Below are 27,438 nucleotides of genomic sequence, written 5' to 3'. Positions count from 1 at the left end.
TGATGGCCCCTGCTCACTGTCTGAGGATCTCCATAATGTTATCTCCATGGCTCTACTAAACTGTCTTTTTTTCCCAGGCCATTTTCTAGCTGTACATCAATGCAAAGGATCTTTGCATTGCATAACCTGTTCTACAGGTCACCTACACAATCTTGACCAAGGTCTTAATATCCTCTACCGTAAATCCACAGCACTCACATGCAAGAAGTGTTGAAGCTGGTAGATGGCCAAGACTCCCAAACATCCACCTGCTGAAAAGGTACACTTTCCACCTGCTTGTGTGTGACAGTCTAGGGCACAGATGGCTGGCTAACCAGAAAAACTCTACTCAATTTATGGTTATTCATGGAGGTGCTTATAGCTATGCACTAAATTCTGCTTTTTGTTATAGGCTAGAGAATGAATTTAATCTTTTTGTCCTACAGTGATGCCTTCCTGGAAGTCATTTTAAGAAGAGGTCTGTACTGTGCTCATTTGAATTTAATCTCTTATACTTTAATAAGTATCCTACAGGGTTATTAAGGTGTTAGAATTATCTCTAAAGAAAAAGAATTACATTATTAGTTAGCAAATTAAGAAAATTTGTCTTCCAAATACATTCTGTTGTTTGAAAAGAAACAAAACAGTTTTAGAACAAAATGTACCCTTACTGGTAGCTTGTTTATTTTTAGAAATATCAAATGTTTTTTTGGAAGCCACAGAGAAATAATACTTCAAAGTTAGGTAATGCATTTCAAAGCATAATGCATCAGGACAGAGGTTTAGTCCCTCCATCACAATCACAAACTGTGTCACATAGTTGTTATGGATATGGTCTCTCTGCTGATAAATTTGTAAAGTTATCTTAAATACTTTGTCGCTATTACTGTTTACTAACAGTCAGACTGCAGCCACTCACTTCTTGGATGGAAATGCTCTGTGCACTTGGTGCATGGAGGAACCTTTGGAGCTGGGTGCTAAGGGCTGCCTTAGTAGGCTGTCAGGAGGCTGAAGGCAGGCTGTGGTGGTATCAGAACCTAGCTAAAGCAATGCTGTGGAGGCCAGCAGGACCTCAGCATGGTTTAACTGTCCCCTGAGTTGATGTTAACGAATTCGGCCAGGCTGAGTGGGAAGGAACAGGCCTCACTCATGTTGGTGTAATGAAGCACAAAGTAAGGGTCAGGCACTGAATGAATCAAGGGTTTCCCAGAGGTGGGCATCGTCTGGCACGCAGCAAGGTTTGTATTTGTCCGTAGAAAATCTTGCAGAGCTTGCCAGAGTGGAAGGAGGGAAATGAAACATCTACAGAGGGCAGCCTTCACAGAGACACTTACAGGTGGAAAAAGTGCCACAGAAAGAGGCCCATACACTTGGATCAGAGCAATCTGAGTCTGTAGTTTGGTCACTGCAGACGTCAAAAGCCATGCGCTCCCAAGTGACTTGTCACCAGAAATAGCAGATGTCAAGTATGCACTTGACAATAAAAGAACTCCAGCCACAGTGCCATACGCTCCAAGCAGAGTGGGATGTCAGTAGGATGCCTGGCTGGCATTTGTCTCCAGCTCCACAGGCAATGCCCCACAGAAACCCTGCCCCTCCCACAGCTACATCTGCCTGCACACAGACTTACCAGCAGTTAGCTGTGCCTCCAACATCACTCACCTGTCTGTTCACCTGGCAGCCGCCTATCCACACGTAGGTAGCCAGTGAAATACATCTGAACACAGAGCATCTGAAATGGGCAGAACAAAAGAGAGCTAATGTTTAAGTCTTAAAAGCAGCAGTGGTTGATTAACTGCAGCTCTCAATAAAATGTCTAAAATTATGAGATAACAGTAGCATCGTTATTTCGGTAAAATACATCATCATGACTAGGAAAAATTTGAACAGCAATGAGAAGCTGTTGTTTAAAATAGCATATGTCAGTATCTCGTATCTTGCTGATGATGAGGCAAGAAGCTGAAATGTACTTCCAAGAGCAATAAATCTGCCCAGGCTCCTAAACTAGTAACTGGGTACAAATGGAAATGCATCAAATGCTGCTAGAGTAGTGCCAGAACAAGGGAACACAAGTGGTCATTCATTTCAGATCTGTTCAATTTTAGTATCCAAATCAATATCCCAAAGATGCGATCTGTGAAGACACTGCTTACTAAATGTGTTCACCTTCAAGTATTAAGCCACAGCTGTGGTGTATGTAAAGAGCGCTCATCAAATATCTGCTTCCACATGTAATTATTTCAGCGGTGACTTTTAGAAATATTACCTCATTTTACACCTAAACCTGGTTGTGTTTCAAGGTTTTTATTTGAGGTGGGAAGCCATGTCTAAGAAGGTTGTTACCTGTGGGTGGCATTACTATAGACTGCTCTCCATAAGCTTTTCATTGCTAACGTTCTGCTAGAGATGTTAGACAGAACGCGTTCTGCTGCTGCTTTGCATGTGGGGAAATAAACAAGATACTATGATCAGGGTAACATCAACCTGAACTCAAGAGTCAATTAAATTATTTAGTTCTTTGGAGGGTACTTGAACTGCATTCAAAAAACAGTTCTTTTCTGGATAATAAGTAGCGTGATAAACAGAAGCACCTTGTTAATTGTGAAGGATTCTATAGTTCATGAAACAATGAAATAGGTACTCTAACACTATCATTATAGGCTGCTTCAGTAAATGCAGCAAAAACAGTTTTCACAGCGACTTCTGCTTTTGACTCTCATTTTGTTTGCTGATCATTTCCCATATTTCATTGCAACTTAAAAATTAACAGCGTTACAATGAGAATATTGTTTAAACACAACAGATTCAAAACACGACAGAAACACCTAGAGCATACCCTCTCAAGCTTTAATAGTAAAACACTCCTTCTGACAAGGAAAGTCAGCTATTTAAGACAGACAAAAAAAAAAGATAAATTAGTAGTCCATGCCTCTAACTCAACTCTTCACAGAACTCAGCTCTCTTCACGTTGCTCTAGTTGTAACAAAATGGGGTAGAAATAGCCTCAGGATAAAATCCAGGAGTAATGAGGTTAGTTCAAGTGGAGCTGACAGAACGACTCTGTATCACTCCCCCAGCACTAAGCCCTATATCTAGATGCAGCAGGTAAAGTTCACATTAAACAGCCACAAGATCAGCTACAATTTACTTCAGGTATATTACAATTTGCTGTAGATATACTGTGTTTTCTTTTTAATTATTATTATTAAACATACATCCTAAGGCAGCATCAGAAGGTACGAAACCTAACAGCTGAGGTGTAAAGATATAAGATTAATGGTGGGCTAAGAAATATATGACTAAGTCTGCCTCAGTAGAGTTCTGAGGTAAGCTTTCACAATCGTGCCCCATTCTTTAATAACAGTATCTGCCTGAATATAAAATGATTTATATGTGAAATATGGAATAAGAACCTATTTCTGCTTGCCCTGGCCAAGTGATAGCGATATACATGCTAGATATACAATGGGATGAGGATAATTAATTGTGACATTGCTTAAAGGACACAACGCTCTTTCTGATAAACTCTTTACATCTTTCCAAAGGGTCACAGTCAGTATTTCAGCTTTATGCCAGTTTATTGCCTACAGCAAATTTGATTTTGTAGAGTTGCACAAGCTATGGAATAGGTGATCTAGAATGGTTACGTGTTTAAAATGTGAAAAATGTTCCAGGGAAAACAGAAAAGCTGCTGCACTTGAACTTGGTGCAAATAATAGCTTAACTGAATGCAAATGATGTATGCTTTTCACCAGGACTGCCGAGCTGAAAACAAATCATAGTAACGTTAGAACACCAACATAAGATAATTTGATAGAAATTATTTCAAAAACTGGATTTCAAGGCCTGCAGAAAACAGATCATGGACAGAAATGAAAACCCAGAAAACAGCAACCTTAGCAGTAGTTTATTTGGGAAAAATCTGCTAAAATCCACACTAAAAGAAGTTCTGATTTAGAAACACTAGTGAATCTTATTCTCGGGATATTTTTGTACTAATTCTCCACCATATATAAACACAATAATACTGATATCAAAGTATTTTTGTTAGTAAACTGACTTTAATTCATCGTAGAATCACTAAGGTTGGAAAAGGCATCTAAGAACACTGTCCAACCACAGCCCACCTCAACCACGCTCACTGCCCACATCCCTCAGTGCCACATCCCCACAGCTCTGCAACACCTCCAGGGATGGTGATGCCAGCACTCCCTGTGCAGCTGTGCCACTGCATCACTGCTCATTATCAAAGGAATTGCTCCTAACACCCAACGTGACCCTCCCCTGGAACAATGTGAGGCCATCCCCTCTCGTCCTATGGCTGTCCCCTGGGAGCAGAGGCCGACCCCACCTCACTCCTTTCAGGGAGTAATGAGACTTTTAGAACTCTTTTCTTTGAAGCAACCACAGCAGCTCTTGACAAAGTGTTTGTTTGTGGATGTAACTTCCAGCAAGCTTTTACATATGTATCATCCGGACTCAAACAAGATCTCTCTACCTTTCTTTTGATGTTTAATTGCCCATCACCTTCTACATGCAGTTTCAAATGATACTGTTCAAGTGAAATACTGCCATGATTCAGCAGTGATATTTTTATGATGATGAAGTTTGCATTATCTTGAAAGTACAGTTTCTTTTTCTTGTACGATAGGCTAATATAAGTAAACTGCATAAAACTGTCAAAGCTGGTCTGATGTAAGAGTCCAGTTACATTTTCCCAGTATATTCCTGCATCTCAGCAGGAGTAGAGAGGAGTCTTTATTCCCAAGGGGTAATCACTGCACGTAAAAAAGCCAGCTGCCTTTCATGATGGTTGAATACCACCTACAGTTATAAGTGCCATTTTGAAAGGGATGTCAAATTCCAATTGTAAAGGTAATATCTTGAAAACAAAGATGGGATAAGGAACTACTTGAACTCCAGATGAGCTCCAGATTCAAACAGAAGGATAATGAGAAATGAAATCAGTTTTTTTTTTTTAAAGAACTTAAAAGATTCCCCCTTTATATAAAAAGCATTTATAAAGAGGCCACTTCCAAAAGGAAATGCAAGCCAAGAATAGTTCAAAATGGGAAGCGATAATGAAGGGCATTAACGAGATTTATATCAGTAGCCAGAGACTATGAGTAGCCATTGTTTTTAACTAAGAGAAAAACCAGTAAGCCTTTCAGAAATCACAGATGTTCCAGCAGTATGCTCAAACATGAGGAAGAAGAAAAACAGCACAGAGAAAAACAACATTTGAGCTGATTGGCTTAAGAAACTGCCTCTGCAGGCTGAAAACTGAAAACAGAAGCAAGGTTTAATCTTATCGGTCAAATTCCAGCACCAATAAACCAAGGCAAGCAGCTACCTTCACAAGATCTGTAGATATCCTCAGGCTGTCAGCCGAGGCTACGCTGACTTACAGTGAATGAAGCCTGACATGACCTTTCAGATCTGGGGAAGTTCGGTCAGACCAATACGAGATGCAATCTGACAGACATCTAGAAAAACCATTTAAGTGACTGTGATACCCATGGCACTTGTGCTAAATGAAATACAGGTTTGAGAGAATTTCTGTGGGCTTCCACGTGCTTCAATCAAGAACCTAAGACTGTTAAGGATGCATGATGAAGGATGTCACCAAAACTGTAGCACAAGATGGAACTACCAACCCCAAGAAAAACAACTTTCAGGCCACACCTATCACACTTGCAAGGACTGAGATAACTTGCTGGAAATAGACTAGGCTTCAGTTATTATGTCCACAGAAATTCCCTAAGAAATTTTAATTCACAGTCCTGTGGTGACTCAGCATAATACCTCCCCAGCTTTAGGTCAGGGACTCCAGACAGTACTGAGAAGTAGATGTTTTAAGGAGAAGAAAACAGCTGATAACAACAGTAATCTTCTCTGTAAATACACTATTTAGATACAGTGTTTAGTAAAATTAATAACTGACAAACATATGCTGGTCCAAAACAAACTCTTGCTCTGAAGTGGAAATATCTATAAACAATCACGTGTTTAAACAAGCAGTCAACAGCAAAATCCTCGAGTCCTGCAAACATTAACCACAGCCTGCTGGGCTGGAAGCCTGATCTGCTGCAAGCAAATGGGGTCACGAGCCTCCATGGCAGCTCAGCTTACCCAGGACAGAGACGGGCAGCTCCACTTGGTCTCCGAATTCAGGCAAAGAGACAGCATTTCAGAACACATTACCAACCAAAGAAACTCTCCCCCCCCACCCCCCACTAAATGTCTTTGCATTAAGTTTGACAGATGTTGAATTTGGAAAAGGCCTATCAGATTTACACACATGCTGAGTCAAACTCTTCGCTTCTGGGTCCGCAAATTATAGAAAACGGGCAAAATATTAGGGCTGTGTAAAATATAAGCAAGTGTGCTACTCTGGAAAAGGATGAGATCTTGGAATGAGAACAACTCCAGGCAAAGAAAAAGGACAGATGTAAAATTACTGATAGAAACAAATGGAAGACCTAAGTGTTTACTATTCAATGGATCCTTCCTTGGCTTTTTGATTTCTGAGCAATCTGACAAATATTAAATAGCATGAAATGAGATTTCATAGGTGACAGTGGAGCTTTTATTCCTGTTAGAAATAAATTCCTAGTGCTAATCAAGCAGAATCTTTAAATACTTATTGACGCATCTTCTGCCCAACAGTGAGAATGGGCCGTTACTCTCATTTGTTATAACTCAATAAATAAATGCATTTTCTTCATGATCATGATATTTGCTGCTACCAATTATAACTTACTTTCCTCCCATCTATGAAACCCAGAGTCCTTCAGCTCACACAACATATGAACACACTCATGCCATCTCACAAGTAATACATGTTGAATTTTCAGCTGTTTTATTTACAGCATTCCCACCTTAACAAATATTGCAGATCTGGCTCAGTAGCTCTCACAGTAGCATAATGAAGACTCTTTACATACTGTATGATGGGAATGAAAGTGGTGAACCAAGGGACACCTCATTTGGGTAACTACTGCTAATGGGAATCACAGAATCACAGAATTGTAGGGGTTGGAAGGGAGCTTTAGAGATCATCCAGTCCAACTCCCCTGCCAAAGCAGGTTCCAATGTCGTGTGATGTATAGAAATACATATAAGTATATGCACGCATTGAAAATAAAAGAAATGGCACAATTTCTTTTCCTCTTCATATGTAGGACACACTGCATGAAAGTCAAAGATTAAGAACATGATAACATGTAGGGAACTTGGCTTCCCTACATGTGAAACATCCTGGCTCTGTGGGACAATGGAATTGTAAAGGCTTTTTGAAACAGATATCTATGTTAAATGATTGGGCTTTAATTCAATTGAGTTTCACTTTTTTCTACTTTTACATGTTATACCATGTTCTCTACACATGTCCCTTTCTAGCTAATTCAGTATTAATAAATGGCTTGCTGATAAGGAAACGAGGAGCATCACCAGGGAAATTGTAGAAAAAGGTCATTTCTGTCTCATTTCACACATACGTGATTAAAATTTAATCATGCACGCACCAAAAAACTGCAGGTTGCCAGTAACACACACATAAATGAGAACACCTCTTGGCCTTCAGGTCAAGGGCAGAGAGCAGCATTCGCCACTCTCATCTTCCTCACCATCACTGTAAAAGATGACAATGAACAAAACAGTAAATCCAAGTGTTACTCAGCTGCTGGGTGTTCACAAATTTGTCCAACAAACACAATCTGCTTTCTCAGTTTAGCACATTAAGCCCATACAGGGTTAACTTTGAATTCATACTCAGAGGTACTTCCATATGGTAAAATGTTTGAGCAGTTGCTTAAATTTTTAATTGAGTGGGATTTTTTTGGATGCGGGCCCAATTCATCGTAATTAATTTGCATTTGGAAGTAGACTATGTATTTTACAGGAAAGTTTTCAAAGATGACTTTACAATTATAGACTGTTTTGTGATTAAAGCAAAAGACTTAGTGGGGGGAAAAGTATGCTGTCAGCACACTGAGATGAAGAAACAGCCATGCACAGAAGAAAAACATTAAGAGTTCTTGAACTCAGACTACCATCCAATGTATTCCGACAGAAAGACACAGACACAAGATCTCCGCAGCGGTCAATAGTAATTTACAGCACTGTAGTATGTGTTAGAGGGATTTGTGAAGCGAAGACATTTTCTAAAGTAGTGCTTTTAGAACAGTGAATCATCTATGCCAAATCCTTTTTGCTGACTACTAAGAAATCAATTAAGTTTTGGTGATCGTAAGAAAAATTTATGTTCATTACCAGCTAGCTCTAATAAAAAGCTACCTTGTCACAGAAGCCCCAGCTGAGTGATGATGATATTTAATCTCCTCCAAAACTATTACACATTCCTTTACAGGCAAATTATTAAACAGATAAAGCCAATTCAAACAATACAAGTGATACATGTCATTACATATTTAAGTGCTTTGTCAGCTATCCCAGTTTGCTTTGCTTCACTGGAAAAGAATCCAAAAATAGATTTCTTATGTTTTGGGTAACTGAGGTACAAAGCAATAATTGTGCTATGTTAGGAGTTGCAATTTGACTTTTTACGAACTTCCAGTTCTTCAAGTCAAAAGTAGTATCTGCAAAACTCAATCTTGAAACCTCTACTAGAGCGGGACTAATTTGCAACAGGCTTTGGAATTAGCTACATCTGTATAAAGTTACCCATTACAGAGGCCCATCTACAGTTGAATCTGTTGAGGGATGGGAAGTACAAGACAATGAGCTTCAACAGGTCCATCAAAAGCAAAAAGAAATCTGGGGAAAATGCAGGGCTGTTGCTGAAAAGGACAGGGGATCTGGTGACATGGGACACTGAAAAGGCCAAGCTACTCAATGCCTCTTTCATCTCAATCTTGCCTGGCACAACTGGCAAGATTACCTTCAGGAATCCCAGCTATACCTGACAAGAGACTGCTATGCTGTGTTGACAAGATTCGTATGACTGTTTGTCATTTTCTGAACAGCAACTACAGATAGCAGGTAGAATGACATTTCTTGTGTAGTAATCAACAGACTTTTAAAAATACATTGAAAAGTCTGTTTCTATTAATTATTTATGACCAAAACTGTCTCAAAAACATATAAGGAAGAAAAAAGTGATGTAGATTGTGTTTACAGGAGCAAAAGGACAGTCTGGACAACTTCACAGAAAATACTCAGATCAAGAGGTCTCTGTGATTCCCAACAGCTGAAGGTTATAAAGTATCCTATATACTTACCCCAGTTTTAGTCTTTAAGAAACAGTCTTATTTGGCCATTATTTTTTTCAAGGAGAAGCAGAATCCTGCTTGTACTGAGATTGCAAAAACCTTCCTAGGAAAGATGGGAAGAAAGAAAGTGGTGGGAAACAGTTACAAGAGATAAGAAACAGAAAAGGTAAAAGTAAAAAAGGCAGAAATTAAAAAAAAACAACAAAAAAAAGGGAACTGGAAGAGATCCAGACCACTCCTGGCATTGTTAATTGCTCACTTCAAGTATGCATGAATGGTGAGGTGGTCCAGGACCAGACAACCTGAAACCCAAACTGTATAACCCTTATCAAATGTCAAACAGTAATACAGTTCTGCAGTTTGTAAGTGTTGTTAGATAAGGACATAAGGAAGAACTTATCTATTTTTACTATGAGGGTACTGAGACATTGGAACAAGTCGCCCAAAGAGGTTGTGGATGCCTCATCAAAGTAGGATTGGACAGGGTTTTGAACAGTCTGACCAAGCGTCCCTGCTCATAGCAAAGACTCTTAAAGATCATCCAAACCCTATTTCAACCCAAATGGTTCATTGATACTATGGCAATAAGATGTTCCTCATGCAATTATATTTACATGATTACACAGATTGTAAATAATACCATTAATTTGTGCCATACCTATACATTACTGGGACAAATTAAGGAGCTCTGTAAAAGCTGTAAGCATTGCATGTATCATTTAAGACACTGAAATAAAGCTTTTAAAAATCAATGACATTCAAAAAGATATAAAATAGTTTTAATCATGTGAAGATTACAGCTTAGCTACAAACAATAAGCAGAACATTACCTGAATAAAATATTGCTTTCAGCTTAAATAGATTTTGTAGGTACTAATCTCTGATATAAGCACTTGCTTAATGTAGTTGTAGGTTTTAACATAATGAAAAAAAGAAAAAGATATTCATAATTTCTATTCTTAAAAACACACAAAAACAGCTAAAAATCCCATTTAGAATTCAAGTGAAGTAAATTGAGAAAGAAGACGGTTCTTAATAATAAGGCAGAAGTTGACAGCACAGAGCTAAGTAGCATGCTCTTTTCATCTTCATTATGGAAAAAAAAAATCAATGGACATCCAGCGTGCTCAATATGAAAACAAGGCACTTGCACTAAAAGACTTGAGTAGCTATGGCATCTTCCTACGAAGAGCTACTGTCTGATGCAGAGTCCTCTACATAGAGAGCACCTATGGCCCTACAAGAGAGAAAACACTCTTAATTTCTTGCAGTACTGTTGCCTAAGCCATCTTTTTTAAGTAATAAGAATATTGAACAATCTCATTTTAGTCAGTAACAAACATTTGAAACCAGTTTCATGGCACGTAGTTATCTTTACCAAGTACTTATTCATCTATTTATCAGACCAAGTAAAGCACAAAGATGCAAAGTGTAGTATAAGACACACACAAGTGCACGCATGCACACATTGTGCCACTTCCTCCTCCTCACCAATAAGAAATTCCATGAGACTGGTAGAAACAAGGCCTTGGAAACCAGATGCTTTCTACCCAGAAATCAGGATTTGGAACAATACATTTCCAACCAGAAGAATTACTAGTAATCATTTTGGGTACAACACGGAAAACAGTCTTTTTTTTTCCCTATTCAGTTTAAGCCCCGAGTGTAATTTCATTTATATCAAAGACCTTATCTACATGGACCCATTTTTCTTACCCCTTCCTATCCTCTCTTTGCACTGGCACCAAGGTTGATCAAGGTGGAAGAACTGATTTTGGTTACCAGCAACCTGACAGCCTTTAACTGATCCTTCTTCTGACTGTTTCCCTTTAGGTTTCTGCAGCTTTCAGTGTACATTCAGCTCTGCTTTTAATAATGCAAAGGGCTTTAGGTATCCTGTCTCTCACCATGGGCTTTATGTAAATCTGAACAAGACATTTTTGCAATTACTGAACATCTCCCTTGCTTCAGTCTTTACTGCTAAGATTAGCCCTCAGGAATTATAGACCCTGGAAGTAAGGGAGAATCTGGAAAGAAGTACAAGATCTTGTACTTCTTCCTTCACCCTGGAAGTGAAGGAGGATCTGGTAAGAAATCCTCCAGGCAAACTCAATACACACAGATCCATGGGCCCTGATGGGACATCCCCACATGTGCTGAGAGAGCTGGCAGAAGTGACTGCCAGACTGCTATCACCAGCATGAGGACATGGAAAATGAAAGAGAATGAAAGAAATGCCCAAAGACTAGAGAATAGACAACATCACTCCAGTCTTCAAAAAGGGCAACGAGAAGGATCTAGGTAACTATAGGCCAGCCAGCCTCACCTCCATCCCTGACAAGCTGATGGAACAGCTTGTTACAGATGCCATCTCCAAGCAATTGGAAAATAAGAAGGTTATCAGCAGTAGACAATGTGAGTTCACCAATGGGAAATCATACTTGATCAACTTGGTAGCCTTCTAAGATGACATGATCAGCTGGGTAAATGCTGGGAGATCAGTGGGTGCTGTATACCTTGAGTCAAAAGCCTTGCTGAACACTTTCTCCCATAATATCCTCATAGTTAAGCTTAGGGAGTGTGGGATAGATGAGGGAACGGTGAGATGGATTGAGAAAGGGCAGAGCTCAGCAGGCTGTGATCAGCAGCTCAGAGCCTGGTTGGAGGTCTATAAATAGTAGTCTACCCCAGGGGTCAGTGCTGGATTTGACCTTGTTGAACATCTTCATCCAGACCATTGATGAAAGGATAGAGTCCACCCTCAGCAAGTTTGACAATGTTGATACAAAACCAGGTGAGTGACTGACACACCAGATGACTGTGCTGCCATTCAACAAGACCTGGACACGGCGAAGAACTGAGTGGAGGGGAACCTGATAAGATTTAACAAGGGCAAGAGTAGGGTCCTACCTGGGGAGGAATAATATATGCATCGGTACAGGTTAGGGGCTGACCTGCTAGAGAGTAGCTCTGATGAGCAGGATCTGGGTGTTCTGGTGGCCAAAATGTTGGCCATAAGCCAGCAATGTATCCTGGTGGTCAAGAAGGCCCATGCAACTTGGGGCATGTTACAAAGAATGTGGCTAGCCAGGTGATCCCCCAGGTGAGGCACTTCTGGAATACCGTGTTCGGTTCTGGGCTCCTCAGTTCAAGAAAGACAAGGAACCTCTAGAGAGTGCCCTGTGGAAGGCAACGAAGATGTTCAGGGGCCTGGAGCATCTCCTGTGTGAGGAAAGGCTGAGACCTGGGACTGTTCAGCCTGGAGAAGACCGAGGGAGTTCTTACCAATGCTTTTAAATATCTAAAGGGTAGGAGTCAAGTGGATAGGGCCAGGTTCTTCTCAGCAGTGCCCAACAACAGGACAAAGGGCAACAGGCGCAGACTGGAACACAGGCAGTTCCATACTAAGCTGAGTCAGAACTTCTTCCCTGACAGAAAGATGGAGCACTGGAACAGAACGCCCAGAGAGGTGGTGGCCTCCTCCTCTGAGATATTCAAGATCCACCTGGACACATTCCTGTGCAACTTGCTGTAGGGAACCTGCTTTATCAAGGGTCTGAACTGGGGGATCTCCAGAAGTCCCTTCCAACCCCTCTCAATTCTGTGATTCTCTGTGATTTTCTCTCTTAAAGTAAGCTTCCAGTTCCTTTATTTTATTCCTTTAATGTCATTATCCCTAACCTGATGTTAACATTATTAATGTTGTTATTACTGACAAGTAATAGCAACATTAAATAGAAAATATTGCTATGAGGGTATGGGAAGAAAAACAGAACCTGAAACATCTCTGCAGGAAAAAATGTTTTCTTGCATTCAGTGGAAACAGCAATCAGTGTTCAGACAGGATGCTCTACACCCTCTTTGACTACATTGAGGGGCCTTAAGAAATGTTCACATTAAATAATTAAATTTGAATCCCCCCGTTCTGAATTAGAGTGTACCAAAGCCAACAAAACAACAGCTACGGGAAATCTGAAAGCAAAGGAAATAGTTGCTCCTGAGTTGCCATATCCTTCTGCTCACATCACTGTGGCTGTGCTGCTGTATGACAACTCACTGAAAAAGGATTTCATAAAAGCCAAGCTAGAAGTACTAAAAATTTTCTTTTTAAGTGCATAAAGCTTTAATTAGCACTGCTCAGCTGGAAAGCTTATAAATATTTGAACAGTAGTATGAAGTAGTTTACTTTTACATATAGTTTAGCATAAACTAGGGTCATGTCATTATCAAAATAGCAGTGTCTTCTAAAGATCATTTTCAGAGGATCATGTTTCCTGACCACTGTTGGGAACACATTGTAATGAGAGCCATCGAACCTTCATAATGCACTTTTATTCTTTAGAAGGACTGCTTATATCCAGAGCTCCATTCACGTCGGAACAGACTGTTCCACGTGACTTTTTGTGGAAACAGTTATATTTTATTCTGAGGTTCCAAAGATATTTGGCAGTGTTCCACTAAATATTAAATATGATTCTCCATGAAGGTTTTAAACCTGAATTTTGAGGAAGTGTATAACATGAGAGTTTTGACTATTTCTTTTCAGACATTTGTATGCTACTGCTGACACCTTATTTAACTGCTGGAGCTACAGCTATGTCTGTAAATGCTACCAGAGTCAAAATGTTTTCCTCTGGAGGAAAAAAAAAATAGCTGCAATTAAACAAATAAAAACTTATCATAATGAAATCGTTCTGATTTGCTGAAGTTTGTTACATACCAGACATCAATTAGAAGAATTTGGGACTGAGTAAAATTCCTTTGTGACTGCAAATGTGCTAACCACACAGGTGGTAGGGATCCCTTTACAAATGCTGTGCCAACCCCAGCCGCTCTCCTCTCTCAAGTTATACAAGATTCATTTCCCATTACTACTCTTTGTCTTGTAGGGTACCTTTAACTCCAGAGCCTGCCAACACTGGCGCTGTGAACTCCTCTCTGCTGGGGATCTCACCATGAAATCAGGTGCTCCAATTTCTATTCATTTCATTCATAATGACTAGTGGATGGGATCCTCAGCCTTCGATGCCTGTTCATAGCTTCCTGGATGCTTCCACTGACTGTTTTGTTTGGGCTGATATTTAGTACAGCATAAGTGAAAGTATTTTAATTGTACTACATCTGATTTCAATTACAGGAGTACCTCCTGATGCCAGAGATGTACTTGTATAAGCATTGTTATTTGGCACGAGACTAAATATCATCCAAACTTAACAGAACTCCCTGTCACTCGTGAGGGTATTTGATTCGACCTTACTGTGTTCCTGCTATGCATTGCTATTGCTCTTAATAATGAGGATGCATTTTGGCTGCACTGTGAAGAACACTCCAGTATTATTTACTTAAGATCTCATAGCAATAACACATTGTGCAGATGGGGTTACCCATTTAAGCTAAGAACCAAACACAACCTCAGAACTGTTATGCATCCAGAAAGCATACACTTACGTGTTTCACGTGGAGAGACTACATCCCACACAGGACCACTTCCAACTCTGATTGAGGTGAAACATCTGTTTTTTAAAATAATCTTCACAAAAAAAAAGTTTATGAAAACCCAGAGTAATCCAGTACAATCTCCCTGAGATCTTACATCATCAGGCTAAAGAATCCACTATAAAAATAAGTTCTGTACAGGCATACACACCAATGTAATTACGTATCACAGATACCCTCCTCTGCTGCCTTCTGTAATGTCCTCACATACCCACATTGCAGTGAAAGTCAAGTACAGTCATCAGAAACCCACTCCAAATGCTCAGATCAGAATTTCTGTATTTCTAAGGATTGTCATTGAAATTAAAAATAAGCAGCTAGGAACATGTAAGCAACCTTCAAAATGGTAGGAAAATGTCCTGCTCCAAGGAACCACTCACGTCTCTTGCATGACATTGATTGAATTTAGAATATGTACTGTAGCACAAGGAGAAACCACATACCTGTTTTGGCAGCCGGTGCTGTTTCTGACTCCACTAGCTCTGTAGCTCTTAGCAATGCTTTCTGCACATCCTCTGTTTCTCCTTGTTGGTTTGAAGGGTGCACTCTCCTGTTGGAAAACCACAAAGGATGGGTATGCATGCCACGCTGCAACTTGCTGCCACCCTCCTGGGTCTTCCTCTGAGCAGTCTCATAGAGGACAGTTCTCATGCGGACTTAAACAACATATTCCTCAACATTACACCTGGGCAAAGAGCCCTGGGAGCAGCATGCCAAGTGTTCAGTACAAGTCCCAGTCTTTTAACATTTTCTTGGCTGTAATTTTTGGTGCTGTCACTTGCACATTTCCACTCATATTGCCTCCATATCAGTATTAACACTTCAGTTACAAATCTCTAAATCACAAAGAATTATTGATTTAATGCCAGTATATTGGAAGCGCACAGCTTGCTATCTAGGCCTCTGTTCCAAAATCATCACTTCCTAGGTGGTGCCATCTGGAAATCAATGTATGATGTAGAGATTAAACCTGAGGACAGAAATCCTTGGAGGAAACATGGAGTATAGTAACAGCTGAAGAGCACTCACTCTTAAATTTGGCTCCCAGTTTTTAAGCTTGACTCCAGATCCCATTGGAATCTCATTTAGGATGGATCAATTCTGATATTTTTTTTCCCTGTTCCTGTTTGTTCGATTTCAGCCACTGTTACCATGGTGATAAGCTCTGCAGGAATTAACAGAATCATTTAAAGTATGTTCAACAGTCACCCAATATCCATTTAATGTGTGCTACGCCTCAGGTATTAGTTCAGAATACTGTTAGCACTGAGGTCCAATATAATATTGTAAATACTATTAAACTACATTGATCCATCTACTAATAGCAACAGAAGGCACTACCATTTAACGTACAGTATTTCACTTTCTTTTGGTCAAGTTCCAAAGTTTAGCACTGCATATGGGCAAGCCCCACAGCTTCCTACTTATTTATTTAAGAGGAGAATTAAGTCATAGAGCTAGGGCATTAGCCACAGTTATTAGCAACGTACTGCTGCTGAAAAGATTTTAAGGATTTATTCAGCAGTATCAGTGGTAGTTCTACAGACTGTTTCTCCATTTTATGTTCTTCACATTATCGTGCAGTGGTTTTATTTTTCCATCATATTATTTAGCTATTTGCATTCTCTTCAGTAGGGGACTACAGGCAATGAATTTTAAGCATAGAATTATTCAAGGAATGTATACTTACTTTGCTATATTCTGCATAAAAATAAGGAGCAGAGTTTGCAAACGAGAAAATCTAGATAGAACATAAACAATACGGAGAAAAAGCATTATTTAATCACAGGCAGTAAGACATCATTATCATGGAGTTAATGTTGCCAAGCAACATAACCAGTACAAAGAGCTACACAGCAAAACAGTTACTGTTAATGAATCATAAGTGTGGTAATGTCCAAAGTAACAGATTACATTGATAACATTATTATATTTCATACACAATATTATCTGGACAAGCCAGATCAGTCATTATAAAAGTACAGTATCTCATTACCCTTTTTTCATCACTTTTTAACTTTGTTGCACCATTTATCACTGTCCAATAACATGGCATATAGAAAATATTGTTCTAAAGGCAATGCATAAGAGCGGATAGCAGAATAAATATCAAGCGAGGGCAGAATTTTCAAAATACATTTTCACTTAATATACTGTGGAAAGCATCTTACCTGAAGGCCTAGCGTGCTGCTCCTTACCTCATAAAGATGCTTCAGTTGTGGAATTTGAAGACCCATTAGGAATCTTGTTCTCTAGGACTAAGCCCTACTTTTTATTCCAGGTTCATCAGGTAATTTGTCCTAGAGGCATAAAAATCCCTCCAGGAACAACCAGTAGAAAGACAAAACAAGCAGATGACACGAAGTCTCCTTAAAGCACTTGGCTGACATGGTCAATTTTATAGTACATCCCAGGACTTACAGATTCTGTTCCAAGTAAATAAGGACCCTGATGTGAAGGGAGGCTAAACACACCACAATGATGAAGTCTGTAATGTAGCTTTTATATATAATAAAATACATCAGGATACATAAATCACAGAAAAGAAGCAGGAGACAAAAGTCAATGCACTTTTTTCCTTTTTGTTTTTAGCCTGTTTTCTCTTTCCTTGCAGAAGTGACAGTATCCATTGGTCTGAGGGTAACAGCTGTGAGCCTTTTGAGAATATCAGATGATTTATCCAACACCATTGATGGGATCTGTTGTATTTCCAAAGCTCTTCTGTTGTGCTGGAGGCAATGCAGGGAGCACACAGGGCACCTGACAGCACCCAGACTCACGGCAAAGAAGGAAACAGGTTTGATGACACGGGACTCTGAAGCCACCTAACTGATGGTGGGAGGTGAACGTTTCCTCTGCTGGCATGGGTGTATATTCCAAATACAGTGATACAACTTGAGGGCAGAACTGTCCCTTGATTCTTGGATTCTTTGTGGCAAAAGATCTAATGCTTGGCAACACTTCCCAAGAGAGAAAAAAAAAGATCTAGTGTAGGAAATGTAGCCAGTACTAGAAGAAAAATACTACATACAAAACAAACCTGCAAAATTTGCAGCAACATCTGATTGCCACAGAATGCCTGAAGAGAAATCTGTGTCAAACAACGTAGATAAACTGCACAATGGAAATAATTCACTACTGTCTGACTCTGCCCTGGTGAGAAGTATTTTTCAGCATTAGACACTGCTAAGAACCCCCACTGCTATCACCACCTCCATGAGAAGCCAGAGATCCATCTGCTGCTACACTAATGCAAGGCTAACTTTATCCAGTCTTTAGACTTGTAGTTGAAAATGAGAACAGTCAGCAAGATCCAGTTTCAAACCCAAATTAAAAGAAGAATGTCTTGAAAACAAAAGAATTTGCTGAACATGTACAATCACGTGCACCTATAACCTCTATTTTTTAAAGGAGCAAAACCGATGGCTCAGCACGTGCACGTTACATGTCTGCAGCTTCACTGCCCCAGAAGTTTGGGACTGAAACACAATCTAAATAAAAACCACAGCAGTTATTTCCCTATTCCTTCTCACAGGACTCATAGTATCTACAGTAATTCATTTCTAATAATAACTGATTACTTGGTTTTCTCCTCCTCCTCCTCTCTATCTTCCACACTTGGTGGGCTGTGGTTGGACAGAAACCTCTGTTGTACCACATGCTCCTCCATCTCCTGCTTCTTACCTACAGGTTGTATTCAAGGTTAATCTTGGCCTCTGGGGTCTTCCAGTTGGAACTGAAAGAAGTTACCATTACTTTGAAGCGATAAAGTGTGTAACTCTGAAGATCTCCATTGCTTCATATTCATCCTAAGGGATTTTATTCCTGAGCATTTTTCCTCAGCTGGTCCATTGGCCATAAAGCAGTGCAGCAAAACAGGAAAAAACCAAACATTCAACATCCAGTGAAAGATTTCTACTGACTTCAGTAAACATTAGATCAAACAAATAATCATCCATCAAATAACGTTGATTAATGAATTCCAGTGAGAACAGATTTCATTAGTGAAGCTTACAGAAAGAAAATACCCATTCTGGTTTCTTTATCTATTATAGGATGGAACACAGAGTTACAGCACCTGGGCAGTGACCTTTTCTGTTGGTTACCAGCATACAGCCTCAAAGAAAAGAACTATGATACCAACATCTTACATAGGAACCACTGCAGAGGTCAAATAATAAACAGTCCAGGGAGCGTGGGGTGTTTGGTTTTTTTTTAAATCAAACCCAAAACCGAACACAAGTCTTCTCCAACCCAGGTGAATGCCTAAGTGAACAATCAGCCAACCCATAGCAGAAAGCTCTCTCTGTTGGCTATCAGCTGTCTGGCTTCTCTAACCTCTCCAGCATGCAGCTTTGCATAATGCCAGGTTATGTTCTGGGCTGAGCAAATTTCCAGATTTCTTCAGCTTAGCTTTAGCTTAGGTACACCTTTAATCAGGTGACACCAGCTTTCTTGTTCTCTGCACTCAGTAGGAGCAGCCATCCATCTCCACTGGCATTACCTAAATCTTTGAAGTTACATTAGTCTGGACTAAGAACTTGCCAAATCCACACATGGAAATCACTTGTGTTAACAACTGTACTTTTTCATCCACTGATTTATTTTTCCTTCAGTAACATTTATAAACACTACTTTTAACTAACCTCATTGTTCTGCCTTACTTTAGAGGTATTTAATAGCTTGCTTTCTTTTTGTTATATATACTTCAGAAAGAAAAGAAACAGGAAAAAAAAAGGAAAAAAGGGGAAAAAAAAAGGGAGAGCCATCATTTTCATAGCTCTGTAATAATGAATAAATTGTTATCGAAACCACTTAAGGAAATGATCCATCTAGCAATTACCACATCGCTGGAGCTGATGAAACCTGTGACCCCTGCATGGTCTCCTCAAGGGCATCTTTCTAATTTTAAGGACAAGCTGTTATGTTCCTCTGATCAGACCCTTTTGTTCCTGAGCAGGGTGCTGACTCAAGGTCTCTCTGTATCTTGTGGTGATTGTTTTCTGGTGTTCTGAGTGCACTTCAGCACCCACAGAGCCGTGCTCCCTCAGATGATGACAGAAAAATCAGCTGATCACTGCCTCACATTTGCAATCCAAAATCACCAGTTTAGGACAAAAGCACTAAGGGAAAAAAAAAACCAAGTAAATGGCATGTATGCTAATAGAACAAGATTTGCTTTGTGAACTTTGCTTACATCTAGATTGAGCTACAATAACTTTTTTAAGTGAGGGTTTACTATCCACACACTTTACCCTTATTTTGTTTTTCTTAAGGTGAAAGAAACAAGCATTCATGGCTGGATTGAGCCCAGAGTGCCTTGGCAGGACCTCTGCTCTTCCCCCAAAACGCTGCATTTCAGAGGAGGGGGACATAAAACCTGGCACAGCTTGGTACCCACCTAGTGACTGAAGAGCTATCTTGGATGGCATCAGTCAGAGAGAGAAGGCATCTCTCAGCCCACTGACATTTGCCTCCATTCCTTGTCCCAGTCAGTCAGACCTGCTCATTCCATCCAGCACATCAGGATTTGTGTGCCAGTCAACCAGCTTCACTCACATATGTGCCATGCATTGCAGTCTACAGTCACACCCCATGGCACCACCCCTCATAAGTGCTCCAGCTTTGCAAGACAACGTGCCATGCTGTAGTCATATTCACTCCAAAGCATGACACTTCCTCTGCCTTGGACAAAATTCTATGAAGTGCTTCAACATGTTTTTCCTTTATGCTTAATTAACATTTCATAGTTCAAACTGTGGAAATGTGAGATTTTCACTTCCTTCCTCATTTCACACCCCAGCATCTCCTTTTGAACTGTGTGCCTTTCTTCCTCTGAACCTTCCTGGTCGTGCAAGATGGTTGGCTGCAAATGGCACATGAATTATGCACTCAACGTTCCCCTTCGCCTTTTTTAAAGGCACTGAACAATTGTTCAATGATTAAATATATATGCTTAACTAAAAATCACTTGAATTAAAATAAAAACACTCTGAAAAGTCCTTCACGTGATACAGTACTTCTCCCTCAGGCACATGGGAGAAGCTCTGCTGCAATATCTGTGAGAGCTGCTGTGGATTTTTATCCTTCTAATCTCATAATCATCATTAATGTTTTTAAATTCCAGATGGTAGCTACTAACAAACTTGGAATAGAGAGCAAAAATGACATACCCCAGTTTCCATTAGAAGCTCAATTTGCGAGATCATGTGCTTCTGTGCATTTCCAAGCCACTGCCACCGGTTGTCTGGACTAAGCCCAGTTCTCAGTAGCCTACACAGGAAAAAAGATGCCAATATTTTTGAGATCTCAGAAGTATTTTCATTCTAGATTAAATACAAGACTTTTTTTTTTTCCCCTCTGTTAAAAAAAACAACTTACACAAAGTTTGAATTTCATCACCAATTACATTCCTTCCTGTCGGTCATTGTAATTCCAAAACCACGCACATGAAATCCTCAGTAAGATGTTATGGGTTTTGTTTTTTTCCCTGAAAAATGCCCCCAGCTTGACAACTGACATTTAAAAGATAGATAATATTAATGGCAAAGGTGCCCACCAAGTATAGTATGATGCATTTTGTATCATCATCGACCTGCATCCCAAATCTCAACAGTCTACTAGTACATTAAGACAAGAAATGACTACTCTTAGACTGAGCAGCTTTAATGGCTACACAATTACAGTTGCACCTTCTTTAGTCTTGGAAAGCATGAGAGAATTGCACTCGTGATTTCAGAGAAATTAAGCTCACTCAGCAGTCGTATCTCATGACACCTGTACTACTTTCACTAGCATTATAAACAAAATCTGTTCAGACATTTTGAGTTCCGAGTTTCCCAAACACTTTTCATTACAATCAACTGTACCCAACATTAACTACAGGAGTAGATGTTAAGTTTCATCATACAGTTGAAAAATCAGACATCCAATTTTTTTAACAAAGCTGACTAAGCTTCCTGTGACAACTGGTGATGAATTCCATCCTGAACGTGGCAGGTGAGCAGTGGATCAACGTGAATCCCGATACTGAATGGTTAACTACAAGTTTCTCTAATCCACGAGATTATACTGTACTGAAGGTACTACACGCTCACATGATTTGTTGAAAGCTTATATTCTTACTTCCAGCTTTCTCTTTTTTGTTTCCAAATTACAGTGTGCTCCATAAGAATTTGTAATAGCTGACACCATATCTCATCATTTGAAGTTAATACTAGCAATTTAAAACTTCTTATACTACTAAAGCTTGTTTCCTCAGAAGATGCATTTATCCTTAATGCAACATCAGTAGAATGTCAAGCTTACATGAATGATGGTAAAAATGAAGTATCTTATTTTGCAAACCAGCAGTCCTGAAATAGCAGCATTAGTGTAGCAACAGTAAGTACAGAGCTCACAGAAACACACTGAGTTTGGTAAACATGATTACTATTTCTCATCCCTTGATGGCCTTGTATATGCAGCCACATGAATGGAAAAGTCAATTGTTACCAGAGCAAGCCTGGCAGTTCACTCTTTTTCCAATTTCTAATTGTTATGTTTTTACTCACAGAGGACAAACAGTGGAGACTGACTGCTTCTCTCCTTCTCAGATCCAGCTCCTGTTGAGCCATAGCAAAACTATCAGTCTGCTGAACTGGTTTTGATTGCTTTTCACATTCCATCAACATACCTGGGTAGGCAAGTCCTCAATCTTGCTAAAGTTATAATAGTAGAGCCAAGACATTATTTCTTTAGAATTAAACCCATTAACCCATTTATTGTGTAACCTGAGTGAGCTGTCCCCGCTCACCTGCTTCAGCTCAGATGGTGGATGACTTCTGGTGTGCACTAACCAGACTATTTTCAGATAATACTACATTGAAAGAGCACTTCAATCATAAATAAGGATTCATTTCACAGAATAAGATCTTAAGTAATCAGATCATCATTAAATTCCTCATCCCTCCAAAATACATATATACTGAGTACCTTGAGCCAGCACCAAAACCTGCTTGTTTCTGTAGATCTACATCCACTGATCCACACTATTTCCTACACTGACACAGCCTACAGAACTAAAAAGTTCACAGATCGGTCTTAATTTCTTCCTCACTTCGGAACTGTAGGAAAAGTAATCCTCCTTCTATTCCTACTGTCAAAAGAGAAGATGGAACAACTTCTGACTTACCAGGTCAGTACAGTCCTCAAGGCTTTGCAAAATAACAAGCACTTAAGCCTACGGCTTGCCCTTCTCAGAAGGACAAATGTAAGCCATACACACACAAATATACTATCAATTACATTTATAACTTGTTAAACACTTCTGGAGGTGACATTATCAACAGGGAAAAAGCAAGGAATGTATTTTCAAGTGTTAATACTTGCAAACTTCAATGCATATTTTCACAAAGTATTGCACCTTTAGTTGTCAGCCTAATCAGGGTAACCCAATTTGTGCATTTAGGCAATTTTTAGTCTGTACTAAACAATGTGAAAACTGACCACGTAACAAGCTTGTTCCAAACATGGGGTGAGAGAGGTGTCTTTTTTATTTCTTTCAGAGGTTATTTTGTTGCTCTTAAAAAGAAAGCTTTATGCCATTCCACAAAGATAGCTAAAACAGGGTTGCTAATGCCATGGCATTTTGGAAATGGTGCCTATTATTTTAAGGCTTGTTTGATAAACTGCCACCATTAAGAACTTTGAAACAACTGGGTCTAATGCAGATGTTCAGGTAAACCACAGCAGCATGATCTCTGACCTTAGCTCTTTGTAAGAAAAGGCTGCAGCCCAACTCAGGCACACATAACAGAATGGACTGACTGCTGCTGCATCTCTACCATGCAGGATGAAAAAGGTGCAAAGGAATGAAGGACAGTACAGCAGAGCAGAGACAGCATATATGCAATTGGAAATGGTTTTTTACTTATGTATGTAGTAGCACGCAAACTTTCTCACCTCTGCTTTCCCAAGGAAACAGAATTTGAGTCTTAGAAACCACATAGTCAGTGACACAGTTTGAAATCAGAGTTAATAATATTATCAAAATAAATCTCTCCTGGATACAGAGATAGCTAATAACATACACTCAGCTCATACTTGAAAAAAACTTGGGGAAAAGCTCTGTATTTACCTAACACTTAATTCCAAAGATACAGGGTAAAGACACTGCACATCTTATCTGAGTACTGTGTCCAGTTCTGGGCTCCCTGGCACAAAAAAGACAAGGGTCTCCTGGGAAGAGTCTAGCAGAGGGTTACAAAAACGATAAAGGGCACAGAACGCCTCCCTTATGAGGAGAGGCTGAGAGATCTGGGGCTGTTCAGCCTTAAGACGACTCATAGGGGATCTGATCCATCTCTATAGATATCAAAGGGATGAGGCCAGACTCTTCTCTGCTGTGTGTGGCAATAGGATGAGGGGAAATGGCTGCAAACTGATGTATAGGAAGTTCTGCACAAATGTGCATGGGAACTTCTTTACAGTGCAGTGACAGAGCACTGGCACAGGCTGCACAGAGAGGTGGTGGAGTCTCCTTCTCTGGAGATGTTCAAGACCCAACTGGAAGTAGAGAGAAGTAGAAATTTGCTTTGCTTATTAAATAAAACCAAATGCTTATGGAATTAATACACAATCCATTATTAGATTCACATTTTTTTCTCAACAGCCTGAACTCTACTAATATTTAAGATTGCTAGTGTCCCATCTCCAATGGAAGTCTTTGCAGGTAGTCACATTACTCCAATACTGAACAGACGAAATAGATAAAGAACTCTCTGTAAATGGAATTGAAGTGGGACAGAAGAGAACACTTTGTCTTTGGTATTTATTATTTTACTAGCACGTCTATAAGGAGAAAATAGACTTTAAAGACCAAATGTTTCTGGAAGAATTCATCACTGTCAAACTAGCAGTCCTGCTTTTAGGAATTTCAGAATGGCAGCTGAAAAGGCATCCTAGTTCCCATGTTTTTAATATAATATTTGATTTGCACAAGAGAAAAGGTTGTAACCTATTTAAATGAGACAAGGTTAAATATAGCAGGAAGGGGTACTATAAAACAATGAAATTTTGAAGCTGCTTTTATTTAGGGAAATAATAAATTCTAGCCAAGAAGATGTAGGACGGCAAGAGGAAGCAAATTCTCATCACACGCCTGAAGATTGAACGGCTATTCACCAGGGTACTAATAATCTTCAGAGCCAATAGCTCAAGATCTCATTAAAGCACAGAATAGATTAGGGATATTAAAACACTAAGGTCTGGCTGGTTGCTCAGACGTGCAGCATCTCAACAAATGTGAAATCTCACTTAGTTCTACTCTGTCTTTTTGTCCAGTTTTACCAAAGTGCTTTTCAACTGGAAAGCTGGTCTAAGAGCTTCTGCACTGCCTATTTCATTTCCCAAACTGGAGAAATCAAATCACATTTCCTTTGGTACTACCAACTGCAGTTTTTCTATCATCAAAAATTTGTTCTTGCATCAGTTCAGACAATACTATGCATTATAAAGCCTTAAGTGTATGAAGAACAACAGACATAACAGGATTTCACATTGTACAAGCATCCTTCTCACATACAAAATCATCACACATAAAAGTGCTCTAAAATAAAACATTAACTACCATGTACAACCTGAATATCTACAATCACTAAAGCTGTAAAAGGAAAAAAAAAAACCATTGTCTTTAGCTAAATGAATCTCTTCCAGAAAAGTCATCTCGTTCCCTCATTAAAAACTGAGGGAAATAGGTAAAACCATGGATCACGTTCAGTATAGAGTATAATGTTTAATTAAAACAAAATATCTTGAACAAAGAGTTCTAAATGCACTCACTTGATTCATCATTTGGAACTGTTAAAATACAGTTTGACAACTAATCACTCTTGCTATGTGTTTTGGTGGGTATTTTGACAGTGAAAGGCTACAGTCCCATACAGCAGTTCATACCAAACTCAGCAGCTAGAAGCTCTAGATTTAAGGCTCAAGATATGGCCCACTTCTTTTTGTTGTTGTTTTTAAGTGACAATAATTAACTATTACAAATAGAATCATAGAACCACCAAGGCTGGGAAAGACCTCCAAGATCATTCAGTCCAACTGTCCACCTATCACCAACATTTTCCCCACTAAACCATGTCTGTGTTAAGCTCTGGCATTTAAGCTCTTCAGATCAGGATTAAACATTTAACAGATCTTTCACAGAAGTCATTCAGATAGTTCAGTATTATGAGCAGTGCCTCAATGAGGGGATGGCACTCTTAAGCACAAAAGGACTTACCAGTCAACATGAGAAAGTGCAAGACATTTTCAAGCCTTCAGAAAGCAGTGAGCTGCATCTTACAAAGGCAACATGAAACAAATATCCTTAAGTACTTCCACATCTGTATCTATAAATCAGCCTGTAATAAAAACTTTGACTGCTGGGCTTTTCCATTGAGACAGTAAAATGTTTACTCTGGAAACAGCAGCACGTTTCTAAAACCAGTCAATTTTGCTGCTGATGCTTTCTCAGGTGGTGCTATTTCTGTAGCCTTCCTACCTTCGCCTAACAATTTGTACGACATATATCCTCATCTTTATTCCCTTATTAGGGAAGCAAGCAGTTATTGGGAAGGGGAAAAAAACAGCATATAACCTTGCAGACCAGTGGGATGAAGAAAGAACACAGGAGGACAAGGAAAAACAGATTTACTAAGTCTCTTGGCAGTTGCCATGGCACAGCATCTGACTTCTCGTCTGCAGTAGCTGCAGACCTCCTTCTCAGGTGGGTGAAAGAAGCCACTTTTTGTCTTCTCAAGCAAAGGAAATCTCTTTTTGCCCTCACCTCTTGGGCATTAAAATACAAGCTCATTCATACTGCTTAGAAATACTGGGCTTTCTCTGGATTTATCTTACAGTAGTCAGCCTACACTGCTCCCCAAGCTGGCTCTTCTCTTGCTTTCCATTTCTCATCTTCTCTACCAAGCCTGTTCCAGTGAACCTCACTCCAAAACTTCGACTTCAGTGGTGCACGTAGCACAGTTACACCTGTTGCTCTACTAATATGCTGTCCATTCAAAGGGACTAGAACTTTTCCCTTTCCTTCACTGAAACTTGCCCTACCAAAGTGACCAGGAAGACACTGACAGAACCCAAACCTCATCATCACAGAATCTTTAATCTTTTTGAGTGATTTCACTTACCAATTTTTATTACGTCAAAAAAAAAAAAGTAGCAACTCCTCTTTCCACAACTTCATCTCTCTGAATAAGCTGACAAAAGACAACATTCCTCCTCCTGCAGCCTTGAGGGAAGTTCTGTGCCTGTTGTCTCTGTCATCTAAACAACATCACACATTGCAACATTTCCAAAAGTGTCTTTAGGTGATCTAAATCTCTTCTTACCACTGGCTGTACCTCCAGCTCCCAATCTTAGCAGTACAACTGAAGGTAGGCCTTAGTTTGCTGGCTGGAAGTGATAAAAAGAGATCTAACGAAGTTGAAAAAAGTTTTTCCCTTCTTTCAAACTTTCTTCTACATATTTCTTCCTTAGCTAACCTGCTGCCAAATCTCATTTTTCCCTGAAAGGAAAATCTGAAAGATTGTTCTCTGAAACATCCTTCCACTCTCTAATCCTGAAACAACAGTAGAGACTTTTGACATTACCCATTTTCCCACTCGTCTCTCTGGTTTCTTTGGCATACTGGCAACACTGCTGCTGAAAATGACTCATAGCAACTGGTTTTGTCATTCCTTTACCTTCC

General features: G+C 39.6%; 1 long non-coding RNA gene across 1 annotated transcript; it reads right to left on the bottom strand.

Moving 5' to 3' along the window:
• Positions 1–19,464: 19,464 nt before the first annotated feature.
• On the bottom strand, positions 19,465–27,438 carry LOC136050478 (uncharacterized). Its single transcript, XR_010622391.1, has 3 exons — positions 27,353–27,438; positions 20,882–20,981; positions 19,465–19,831 (listed from the first exon to the last, which is right to left on the bottom strand). It is a non-coding gene; the product is annotated as an uncharacterized LOC136050478 (long non-coding RNA).

This window comes from Cyrtonyx montezumae, unplaced genomic scaffold (genome assembly GCF_038088225.1).
Source record: "Cyrtonyx montezumae isolate F1298 unplaced genomic scaffold, pur_monq_1.0 scaffold_24, whole genome shotgun sequence".
Lineage (NCBI taxonomy): Eukaryota > Metazoa > Chordata > Aves > Galliformes > Odontophoridae > Cyrtonyx > Cyrtonyx montezumae.
Note: the sequence above shows the minus strand (reverse complement) of the source record. Positions and strands in the feature narration are given on the sequence as shown.